General features: G+C 37.1%; 1 pseudogene; it reads right to left on the bottom strand.

Moving 5' to 3' along the window:
• The window catches only part of LOC102477942 (splicing factor 3B subunit 1 pseudogene), a 7,900-nt pseudogene extending 1,507 nt beyond the window's left edge, over positions 1-6,393 (bottom strand).
• Positions 6,394-13,130: the final 6,737 nt, after the last annotated feature.

Raw genomic sequence — 13,130 nt, 5'->3', positions numbered from 1 at the left:
TGTATATATATATGTATGTGTGTGTGTGTATATATATATATATATCAACTTTCCACTCTATGGTAGAGACTGGAAGATTGGAAGGGATAAAAGCAGTGAAAATAGCTATGGACACTGGAGACAGTGTGGAAGGAGGGTGGGAAAAAGAGCATAGGGAAGAAAATTGGGAAGAAAAAATAAAGAGGCAAGACATTTGAGAAACACAGAAATGGTTTATTACCTACTGATGATAATATGTATAGTATTCTCAACTAGACGGGACTGAGATGTATTTAATGTTGGGTGAATTCTCTTTACAAGTCAAATGATGTACAGCAATTGACTGTTTTAAAAAATACGTTTTTAAAAATGTCAGGGTCTCATTATTTTTTATGGCTAAATAGTATGCCCATAGAATACATATGCCACATTTTTTCAATCCAATCATCTATTTTTAGACATTTAGGCTGATTCCATGTCCTAGCGATTATAAATGCTGCTGCAATAAACATGTATGTGCAAGTGTTTTATGTGCAAGTGTTTTTCTGACTGAAGGTTTTTCTATCCTTTGGGTAAATACCTAAACGTGAAATTACTTTGTCATATGGTAGTTCTATTTGTAGGTTTCTGAGAAATCTCCATATCATTCTCCAAAGTGGTTGTACTAATTTGCATTCCGAGAATTCCATTATCACCAAAGCCTCATCATTATTTATTTAAGTTTAGCCATTCTGACTGGGATTAAGTGGTATCTCATTGTGTTTTTATTTGCATTTTTTATGATAAAAGATATTGAGCAGGTTTTCATATGCTTTTAGGGTGTTGATACGTTTTCTTTGAGAAATTGTCCATTTAGCTCATTTCCTCAACTTTTAATTGAATTGATTATATTTTTGTAGGTAAGTTGCTTAAGTCTCTTCTATTCCTCTTATCAGTCCCTCATCTGAGGTATAGTTTGCAAATGTATTCTCCCACTCTGAGAGTTGTCTTCTCTAATCATTGTTTTTTTTAATTTTTTTTTTCTGTGCAGAAGCTTCTCACCCTAATATAGTCCCATTTGACTATTTTTGGGACTACTGCCTATGCTTTGGAGGTCTTCTCGAAGAAGTGTTTGCCTACTCCAACGTGTTTTCCACCAATATTTTTATAGTTTGAGTTTTTAGGTTTAGATTCTCAATCCATTTTGAGTAAATTTTTGTTAGTGATGAGACATAGTATCAAGTTTCATTCTTCTGCAGGTAGATAATCAGTTCTCGCATTTGCTGAAGAGGTTTTCTTTTTCCACTAGATTGTCTTGTGTCTTTTGTCAATAATCAGTTGGCTTTATGTTTTGTAGTTCATTTAAGGGTTCTCAATTTTGTTCCATTGGTCTACCTGTCTGTTTTTATGCCAATACCATGTTGTTTTAATTATCACAGCTTTGTAATATGTTTTGAGGTTAGGAAGTGAGATGCCTCCTACTTTATTCCTATTGCATAGTATTGCTTTGGTAATACAGGGCCTTTTAAAATTCTAGACAAATTTTATAATTGCTTTTTTTCTATTTCTGTGGGGAATATCTCTGGTAGTTTGATCAAAATTGCATTAAATTTGTAGATTAACTTGGGTAGGATTTTAACATCATGATTATATTAATTCTTCCAATCCAGGAGCATGGGATGTTTTTCTACTTTTTTATATCATTTTAAATTTCTTTTTCTAGTTTTTCATAGCTTTCCTTTTAGATATCTTTGACATCTTTGGTAGAGTTTATTCCTAGATATCTTATTGGTTTTGTGGCTATTATAAATAGGATTTCTTTCTTCAATTCTGTCTCAGTTTGTTTATTGTTGGTGTATAGAAATGCTACAGATTTTTGTATGCTTATCTTATATCCTGCCACTTTATTATATTTATTTATCACTTCCTGGAGTTTTTTTTCTGGAATCTTTTGGATATTTCTATGTACAGCATCATATCATCTGCAAATAAAGATAAATTCACTTTTTATTTGTCTATTTGGATGCCTTTATATAACTTCTAGTACTATGGGCAGTCTTGTCTCTTTCCAGTTTTTAGTGGAAAAGCTTTCATCTTTTCACCATTCAGTATGATGTTAGTGGTGGGTTTTTCAGAGATGGCTTTTATTGTGTTGAAGAATATCCCTTCTATGCCAATTTTGCTGAAAGTCTCAATCATGAAGTGATGATATATTTTATCAAATGCTTTTTCTGCATCAATTGATATGATTATATAGTTTTTATTTTTTCTTTTGTTAATGTGATGTATTACATTTATTGTTTTGTCTATGTTGAACCATCCTTGCATCCCTGGAATAAAGCCTACTTGATCATGGTGCATAATCTTTTTAATATGTTGTTGAGTATGATTTGCTGGTATCTTGTTGCAAAACAATTTATTTTCAAGTGTTAGTCTAACAACTACATTAAAGGAATAGTGATTTAAGTGGGATATTAAAAACAGATCATTGTTAAAGTATGCATTGGGTCTTACCTCTACCACCATGTCATGATAGGACTTATTTGCCCCTCATTTCAAGCTAAGTAGTTTCAAAGAGATCATTCAAGGAGCCTGTAAGTGTTTCCCAGAGTTTAGGGAGCTCAAAATGAGTTTGTAACAAATGAACTTGATATGTCTTAAAACTCTGAAAAATAAATAAATAATAAATTGAAGCACCTTGTAGCAGTTGAGAAGAAGAGAATGAGAAGTCATTGCATGTCCACTAAGGGTAGGCCCCAGAGATGGAGCAAGCCAACCAGGCAAAAGCCATTGGAACAGGTTTTACTTAAAAGAGGCACCAGAAGGGTGCAGGGAGTGGTCACGTTCTAAGTGACCAGGAAGAGATTGTGCAGGGAGTGGTCACTTTCTAAGTGACCAGGAAGAAGAGATGCACCCATCCATGTCATCATGCAGAAGAGGAATTCCCAGTAATGAGATGGAGACAAAGAGACATCTCCACGTATACACAAAATACTTAGGAGAGTCAATTTTAAACAACTGCCAAGGCCAGAAAACAATGACGCCATCTCATGACAGTACTTCAAAACCTATTCCTTCCCAATTTACCTTTCCATCTTTGACTCAATTTTGTCCCTAAAGGAATCAAAACAGAATGTGCTCCAAACAGTAGAATTAAACGCATAAGGTAGAAATTTTCTTTTAGTGTCTATCTTATTTTACTTCGCATAATTTCCTCCAGACTCTTCTATGTTTTCTCAAATGAAAGGATATTTTTCCTTTTATGGCTGAATATTATTCCATGGTATACATATACCACAAGTTTCTCATCCTTTCATCAGTCAATGACATTTAAGTTAATATCACATCTTGACTACTGTGAATAGTGCTGTAATAACCATGGCAGTACAGCTATCTCTTAGACATAGTGACTTTCTTTCTTTTGAACATATACCCAGTAGTGGGATTACTGGATAGTTAAGTAGTTTGCCCTGTTTTGTTCATTGCACATTGTATTCATGTAATGAAAAATCCCACTATAACCTATAAATATGTGAAATATTATATGTCGATTAATAGTTGTAATATAAAATATACATAATAAATAATATATGCTTTTAAAAACATCAAAAGGTAGGAAAAAGAATAAAAGCAACTGATTTAAAAAAAAAAAACTACACCAAAGCCCCTTATTCCCCTTACCTCAGATTCCTGAGGTAAGAGATAAAATTTATATTATAAGGAAGTTAGGCATTTTTACTAATAAATGGGACTGGATATTTTAACTACTGAAACAAAATTGTACTATGGTTTTTAAGTGATAGAACAAATTTTCTCTCAGGCTGAGCATATCAGCTGTTGAGCTGTCAGAGATTGTTAATCAAGAAAGCAGGAATAGAGTAGTCCAGATGGGATCAACAGGAGCTATGAGAAAAAAAATATTTTCTTTCTTTTTTTTGGAGTTATCTATCTATCTATCTATCTATCTATTTATTTATTTATTATTAATACTACTTTTAAATTTTTTGTAGGACATGTATGTTTACCAAAGAGAAACAGAGAGAGAAAGATGGAAAGTGAGAAAGCAAGCCACCAGGTACAGGAACCTGGAACCACGGAACCACGGTTGGTCATAAGGGAGTATAGAACTTTAATCACCAAACCACCATACACAGCCCTTTTCTTTATTTTTTTAAGGAAATTTTTTTTTCTATAGGGCTTGTGTGCTTGATGGAGAGACAGAGAAAGACAGAGAGACAGCGAGCAAGAAATCATTCCCTCCCCCCCCCAGGGGGTTGGCCACACCAAAATCCCTTCTCCTCCATTCTTCTCTCAGGATTTTGGGCATGCATGCACACACGCTCAGTGTGAGTTTTAAGTTGCTGACTCTGGCATTCAAACCACGGTCAATCCCGTGAGAGTCCAGAGACATAAACATTATACCGTCTGCTGGTCCCAATACACAGCCTTTTTCAAAGGCATTTCACCTAGTTTGCTCATTCAAAATCTCTAACCAGAAGAGAAGAGAGAAGGAAAAAGTGTTTCAGAATAGACACTGTCCTATTGGCATGAATATACTGTTTTTGGTAGTGTTTTGTTTTGTTTTGTTTTGTTTTTCCTGTATTGGAGAAAGTCAATTGGGAAATCATGGCTCTCCACTTTAGCCAATAACACTTTCAGTGGACCCTTTTTTCCACTCTGTATCTCTATTCACCCTCTCCCTAGTAAAGATTTAACTCCCCTTATAAACATTTTTGTGTACATTAGAAAGATTCAGCTCACCATCTATCAGGAACACGCAAGTCTGTAGGGTGATCACAGTTCTTTCCATGTATAAATGAGTAAAGTGCTGTTCTACTTTAGATTTTAGTCACTTGCAGACTACTTTGGTGTGAATTCTCTTGGTTGATCACTTCTAGGTCATTAGACAAGTTAGAACTGGCGTAGAAAAGCTGTGATGAAATTCAGAACTCTATTGTCTCATTCCAATAGACATCTTTCTAAATTTTAGCCTGTCCATTTCTTTAGAAGCTTGTCTTTAAACTATCTCAAAATTCTTCTAAAATCTTTTTTTCTATATTTACTAGAGGGTATGTGTGCTCATTAGAAAGAGAGAGAGAGACAGAGAGAAAGAGAGACAGTACTCTCCAAGGAGGATGGCCACACTGCAATCCCCTCTCATCCATTCTCTTCTTGGGATTTTGTGCACATATGCACATGCACCTGGTATGTTTTTCAAGCAGCCAGGTCTAGAAATTTAATAATGCAGTTGGCCATTTGGGATCTAAATGCTTTAACCACCATACCATAGTGGGTGGGCCCAAAATCTGATTTTTAGAGAGACAGAGAAAGACAGAGAGACAAGCGAGCAAGAAATCTTCCCCCCCCCCCCCAGGGGGTTGGCCACACCAAAATCCCTTCTCCTCCATTCTTCTCTCAGGATTTTGGGCATGCATGCACACACGCTCAGTGTGAGTTTTAAGTTGCTGACTCTGGCATTCAAACCACGGTCAATCCCGTGAGAGTCCAGAGACATAAACATTATACCGTCTGCTGGTCCCAATACACAGCCTTTTTCAAAGGCATTTCACCTAGTTTGCTCATTCAAAATCTCTAACCAGAAGAGAAGAGAGAAGGAAAAAGTGTTTCAGAATAGACACTGTCCTATTGGCATGAATATACTGTTTTTGGTAGTGTTTTGTTTTGTTTTGTTTTGTTTTTCCTGTATTGGAGAAAGTCAATTGGGAAATCATGGCTCTCCACTTTAGCCAATAACACTTTCAGTGGACCCTTTTTTCCACTCTGTATCTCTATTCACCCTCTCCCTAGTAAAGATTTAACTCCCCTTATAAACATTTTTGTGTACATTAGAAAGATTCAGCTCACCATCTATCAGGAACACGCAAGTCTGTAGGGTGATCACAGTTCTTTCCATGTATAAATGAGTAAAGTGCTGTTCTACTTTAGATTTTAGTCACTTGCAGACTACTTTGGTGTGAATTCTCTTGGTTGATCACTTCTAGGTCATTAGACAAGTTAGAACTGGCGTAGAAAAGCTGTGATGAAATTCAGAACTCTATTGTCTCATTCCAATAGACATCTTTCTAAATTTTAGCCTGTCCATTTCTTTAGAAGCTTGTCTTTAAACTATCTCAAAATTCTTCTAAAATCTTTTTTTCTATATTTACTAGAGGGTATGTGTGCTCATTAGAAAGAGAGAGAGAGACAGAGAGAAAGAGAGAAATTACTCTCCCAGGAGGATGGCCACACTGCAATCCCCTCTCATCCATTCTCTTCTTGGGATTTTGTGCACATATGCACATGCACCTGGTATGTTTTTCAAGCAGCCAGGTCTAGAAATTTAATAATGCAGTTGGCCATTTGGGATCTAAATGCTTTAACCACCATACCATAGTGGGTGGGCCCAAAATCTGATTTTTAAAAACTCACCTTCATTTTTACGTTTTCTTATTTTCTAGGTCATTTACATGTCATCTCCTATTCAAGTATTACAACATGTCTATAAATCAGATATCTGTGTCTCTATTTTACAGATGAGGCAGTCAAAGGTGAAAAGGGTCAAGTAACTTTTTCAAGACCTTAGCTAGTAAAAATAGAGCAAATCCTTAAGCCCATTGCACCCAGTTATCTTTCTTTCCTGAATTGTTTCTTTGGTGATAAGGGCGAAGACACTGTCTGAACTATTACCAAAAGACAAACAAACAAAATACAAAAATGAAAAGAAAACAAAACAAAAACATCTCTTGTTAACTCTGGGCTATGGAAAATCTATAAAGTATGCACTTAATTATAAAGAATAACTTCCTGCTCCACCACTCAGTACAGCAATCTCTCAAAAGCTATTCCAGCATCTACATGAAGAGCTGTAAGAGCTCCAACCTCAGTCATTTCCAATAGTCTATTTTCACCCTTCAGTGAAGAGCAGCTGCTAAAATCAACTGAGGCTGGTGAATTACCATTACAAACCATCAAAGCATTAGAGATGCCCAAAATATCTTGGCCCAGTCTACCTGGATGCAGAGCGCTCCAAAAGAGAACCAATTTGCCCTGTTTGACAAGCAGGGAAAAAAATTCAAGAAGTTTTCACCCTATCCAAAAATGATTTGGACTAGAGTGCCTAAGAAAAATGCCATTGTAAGAGCCCTGTGGGATATAATTACACTCAAAGGAATTCCTGGCGCTAAGAAAAATTCTGGGATATCCGCAAGAAACTATACTGGAGAATCTACATGTTTCTGAGTCTATGTTAACCCTCCTAATGTTTGTTGTTCTCTTTATAGCCTCAATACCTGTGAATCATACTGAATATTGACTTTCACCTTCATCTAGTAGAATTAGGCTGGATAACTAATATTCTTTTTGGCAAATGATGCTTTATGAAAGAACATAAAGACTTGTAATGGAAAAAGTCTGTGTGAGGTCCTATCTAGGAAAAATAACCAGTGCAACTACCTTCAAATTCACAGATATAAGAGGTTTTTAAAAAAGTTTTAAAATGTCTCTTTAATAAGATACATAATCATGCTGGGGCTAGAGCAAACTCAATCTTAAATACCCCTTAGAAAAAAGATCAAAGACATTGCATCATCTTTTACTGGTAATGATGTTTTTAATCATGGAAACACAAATTTATGCTCATACTGCTTAGTTATTTGTAACTTATCATCCACTAAGCCAAAATGTCTACATTAAGCAGGGCTTCTTACAGGAGAAAAGACCCTTAGGACTAAGTACTGATGAAAAAAAAAAAAAAAAAGAGTGTAAGAGCCAGCAGGTGGCACAGTGGTTAAGGTGCTGGACTCCTATGTGGTCGACCATGGTTTGAGTCCTGGACCCAGAGGCTTGCACCTCATGCTAGGCACATGTGTCTGTGCCCAAAAGCCCAAGAGGAGAATGGAGGAGAAGGGATTGTGGCATGGCCATTCCCCCTGGGGGGGTGATTTCTCTCTTTCTGTCTCTCTGTCTCTCTCTGTCTGTCTGGCGAGCGCATGCACCCTATAGCAAAAATCTTTTTTAAGGAAAAAAAAAAAATTCAAGGTCTTAGAGAAACAAAATAGCATTGTTTTTCATTAATTTCTGGAGTAACAAAATAGCATTGTTTTTCATTAATTTCTGCCTGTCTAAAATGTTCTTTTATAAAATTATTTATTTAATGTTATTCATTCATTTATTTTAATTTGACCAGAGAGAGACACACAGAGAGAGAGAGAGAGAGTTGTAGTGAGAAAGTAAGCCACCAGATCCGGGACTCGAACCGTTGTCGACCATGTGGGAGTATCCAGCGCCTTAACAACCATGCCACCTGCTGATCCCCCTAAAATGTTCTTCACAATTCATCATCTATCAAGGCCTAGATTGGTCCCCTTCTTCTATAGAAATTTCCTCTGAATACCCTCCCAAAAGCAGAGGTCCTTCTAAGGTCCTTCTTTCTTAAAACAGTTAACATATACTGATGAATTGTCTTCACAAATTGTTTTATTCAACACTGAAACTATAAGCTTCTAGGGAGGAGAGAAAGAAAAAGTGTTGAACAATAAATGAAGTTTCAGTTCTCTCGGTGGCTTCCTATGTAATTTTATGTAGATCATTTATTTTCTCTGTTATACTCTTTATCCTAACTTGGAAATAATTATTTAATCTCCCAGGTCCCATACAACTTTAATATTCAACAATTTTATGACTAACTATATCATACTAGTCATTTATCCCCAATGCTCTTTATCCCATATATGAACCAGGGATCCATCAGACTGTAAGCACCTTAAAAGCAATGACACCATGCCTGACATGCTAATTGTCTTTAGTTCCAATGATGAACACTGTACGACAGACAGAAGAGCTCAGACATTATTTCATCTAATGAGTGAATACACAGCTTATAAATGAATGAACATTTATGAAGCACACACACTGTTGAGACATTATGTTTGGTGCGTAATGGGCACTTCCATAGGTATTCTTCACAACATAAGCACAGTAGCTACAGTGATGCCAATTTAACTAAGAAAGACAGTAGAGATTCAAGAAGAATAAGCAATTAGTTCAAGATGCTGCAGCTGGGTTGTGGTGTGGCAGGTCGGCGCTTAAGTCTGTCTGGCTCCTAAGCCTATACTTGCTCTGATACACCACCCATCCCCAAACTCATCAGAGAAACAACAACGCCCACACTCATGCCACTGTATTCATGACACTATCAGGAAAGGGCTTAATTGTGCTGATTGGGATGGTAACAGTACCCAGCCCTAATGTGAGGAACAAAGAAGTAGGGGAGAGGCTGGGTTTCCCACCAAACTCTCCCCAGGCAAATCACAAGCCAGAATGAAGTTGCAAAAGAAGCTGGGAAATAGCATGCATGATGAGATGATGGTTCTTTAGGTTTGTGATCAGGAAAGCCTGAGGCTCCTGTTACAGCTGCCAGGCCTGCAGATTAAGCTTCTTTCTTTCTTTCTTTCTTCAAAAGCAAGAATGCTAAGACCCTAAACTTGTTTTCTTTTAAACGCTATAAGCCTTTCAGGAAACAGCTTTCTCTGGGAACCTGCTCATTACAGAAAGCTCCTTGAAGAAGTGCCAAAATGTAGTTAGCAGGGAGGGGGCAGGGGAGGGGAAAATGTTGGGTTGATTCAGTGGAGCCATTTGATGGTGAAAGTGCCTTTATCAAGGGAGCAGAGAATAGCCTGGCGCCTTCTCAGCCATGCAGTGCACATGGGTTCCTGGGAAAGGAACTCACATTTGGGCGAAATGTGGCTAGAAACAGATTTCCTGTGGTGGACAGGGAGGATGAACTTAATTATAATGCTAGCTCCCATATATTGAGGACTCCAAGCACTGGGCTAAGAGTTCTCTATTGTATTTAACCTCATAGTCACATGTATATAGATGTAATGACCTTTATGAGGGGAAAAAATTGAGTTCAGAGAATAGAAAAGACTTAGAACTGTCATTTAGGTATGACAGGGTCAAGGTATTATTTGAACCCAGTCTGAGAACAAAGTTCACGTTATCTAGTCTCACTTTTCTGTGTCCCAGTAAACAAAGGTCTAGATTTATGAGGTGAACCTGAAGCAAAGGTGTATGCATGATGGAGAAAGTGAAGAGACACTTTCTTGAGTTAAAATTTCACATGCGATCACCATGCATTTATTCCCTAACAGTGAAAAAGGTGCAGGAGCCCTTGGGCACATAATTATTGCCATTCCCATGTGCAAGTGTTTGTAGAACATCAGTGAGGAAGGTACCACTTATTCCTGAGTGTCATTAATGTATATAGGCATCAGTATCTGAACATTTTTATCTTTAAAATCATCTCTGGGAAATTCTTGAGGGGAAAAAATTGATAAGAGATGGGGTCACTAGCAGAATAGGAAACTTCATGCATTGGTTCTATCATATATTAGCTCTCTGATTCTGACAAGTTGCGTGCATTCTAAGAACCTTGATTTTCTCATCTGTTAATTGCATCTAAGAGTTATTTAGCTTGAATAGCTACCGTGAAGTCAGAGAACAGCCTAAAACAGTGATTAAATAGAGTAGAAAATCGTTACAAAGAAGTTCCTATGATTATTGGTGGGTTTTTACTCAGATAGTCAGTATGCTCACCATAGACAAATACTTTGCAGAGGGAATGACTATGCCACAAACCCTTCTTCTCCATGCTCCTCTCAGGATTGTGGGCATGCACACAGACACAGTGACTTAAAAATAATGCTGGGTCTGAGACTTGATGATTGGCTTTTTGGGATTTCAGTACCTTAACCACAACATAATATGCTGGTCCATCTTCTGAGTTATTTTCTACATCTTATATCATGTAATCTTCATAGAAACCCTATTTGGCAGTAAACAAAATGCTAACTACTTAAAGGTTTAGAAAACTGAGGCATAGAGAAGTTAAATAATGTCTTCCAAAGTCATAGAGATAGTGAAAGTTTAGACACAGATCGTTTCCCATGAGCACTAAAGAGTGGAAATTGTCTACATCACATATTTTCAAACCAGTTTTTGTAGATTCCCTAGAAACCACCAAATGTAGTTGATGAATAAACTGTGGGAGTAGGCTTATCCGTCTTAGCAGAATTACCCTTATCTATTTCACATTTAGAATGTTAGCAACATATGTCATTTTAAGGGTTTTGTGGCTGAGAAGAGTTCCAACCCTTGGTCTAAAAAGAGTGTTCTTCATGGTACGGAAGTTTGAGTCATGGGTTCTGATGTACAGAGTGTGGATTCCTGGGTGATAGGAAAGGCCCATATTCAACACTATGTTGGTTTTCCCATAATTTTTACAAGGTCTCAATCTATTCATATCTGTACTAGAGGTGATTCTTCTAGTTGAAAGAAGCTTGGAGTCATGGGGTAGGAGAGTCTCAACCCTCTCTGCTAGGCACTAAACAGCCTAGAGTTTCAGCACTCTCTCCCTGAACAGCAGCCCTGCAGCCAAACTCCAGGAGGCCTAAGTCTAATCAAGGGAAAGACAGTTTGGGCTCCCAAAGAAGCTTGGTTGGCAGGCTTTGCTGGCATAAGCAGTCGGTATGAACTAGAATGCTTCATCATTATAATCATGAGTGTTTGGTCTTCTTGGTTAGCACTCAGGATTTAAAAGTGCTTTCATAACTCTGTACTTCTAGAAATTTCCCCCCAAAAAATATTCATTGTTAGAAAAAGAGAGTAAAGGTGAATTTGGAGGATGGGAGTGACTTGAAAAGAATAAAGGGATATTCCTAAAATAATCTGTGATAATCGTAAAAATTCTTTGCTCTCTTACATTATATCTTCAAAAGTCAAAATGGCCACTTACATTCTGGCTGAGGGTCAGATTTTAAGAAATCCATGATTTCTCCCTTTTATGTCTAATAGTTTCTCCAAGTTGATTTTAAAAATTGTGAATGTAATTCTATTTGCTGTTGTAGGATAATTTTTTTGGTGTTTATTACTGTGCTTATTATTAAGTTTATCAGTTTGTGTTACAGTGAGTGAAGTACATGGCCAAATGATTGAATGATTAAGATTCCCCCGAAACTCATCAAGTCAGAACTATATTACGTTCTGGGACCAGCAGTTCACATAATGGCTATGTCTCTGAAATCCCATGTAGTCGACCACTGTTCTAATTCCAGACCCGGTGGCTTTAACTCACGCCGGGTGCGTGTGCGTGTGTGCCCAAGATCCTGAGAGAAGAATGGAGGAGAAGGGATTGTGGTGTGGCCATCCCCCCTTGGGGGTGATTTCTCACTTTCTATCTCTCTGTCTCTCTCTGTCTTTCTGGCGAGTGCGTGCATTCTATAGCAAAAAGGGGTCGATTGTTTTATACAAAAACCCTCTCCAAAAAAAAAAAAAAAAGAATTATATTATTTTCAAGTTGCCTTACTTCAAGGAGTTTTAACAACAAAGATATTGCATCAATGTCCCTGTAGAATGAACAAATTAATGAAGACCAATTTTATTCTATGTGACATTGCCTTCAGAGCATCATTACTGAATTTAATGCTTAGTGCTTCTTGAATGGATGGAGAGGTAAGGGCCTCAAGCATCATATAAAATACACATGGATAGATTATTCCTAGAAGAAATAATGCATTTCATTTCTTCATGGACCTAGGAGACAAAACAAAACATTACAAAAAAAAAATCCTCTGCCTGGCTAATTCTATACGAGTTTCTAAAGAGATGTAAGAGCCTTTTCTAATTTGTCTATTTCTTTTTTTTTTTTTTTTGAGAGAGGTTTTTTGTTTGTTTGTTTGTTTGTTTGTTGCTATAGGGTACATGAGTTCACCAGACAGAGAGAGACAGAGACAGAGAGACAGAAAGCAAGAAATCACCCCCCGAGGGGATGGCCACACCGCAATCCCTTCTCCTCCATTTCCCTCTCAGGATCTTGGGCACACATGCACACGTGCCCACGTGAGTTTTAAGCCACTGGGTCTGGGACACGAACTGCGGTTGACTACATGGGAGTCCAGTGACATAGCCATTACACTAACTGCTGGTCCCTAATTTGCCTATTTCTTTTTAAATAAAACTCATCCATATTATAGGAAAAGGGGCCTCAGAAGGTGTCCATTTAATCATTGCAAAATAAATCACTTTCTCCCAGAATCAAGTTCTTCTGCTGTGTATCTTTTTTCAACAAATGGTATCATTCTTTTTAAAATATTTATTTATTTATTTATTTATTT

This window comes from Tupaia chinensis, unplaced genomic scaffold, assembly GCF_000334495.1.
Source record: "Tupaia chinensis unplaced genomic scaffold, TupChi_1.0 Scaffold000081_1, whole genome shotgun sequence".
NCBI lineage: Eukaryota > Metazoa > Chordata > Mammalia > Scandentia > Tupaiidae > Tupaia > Tupaia belangeri.
This window is presented reverse-complemented; position numbering and strand designations above follow the sequence as displayed.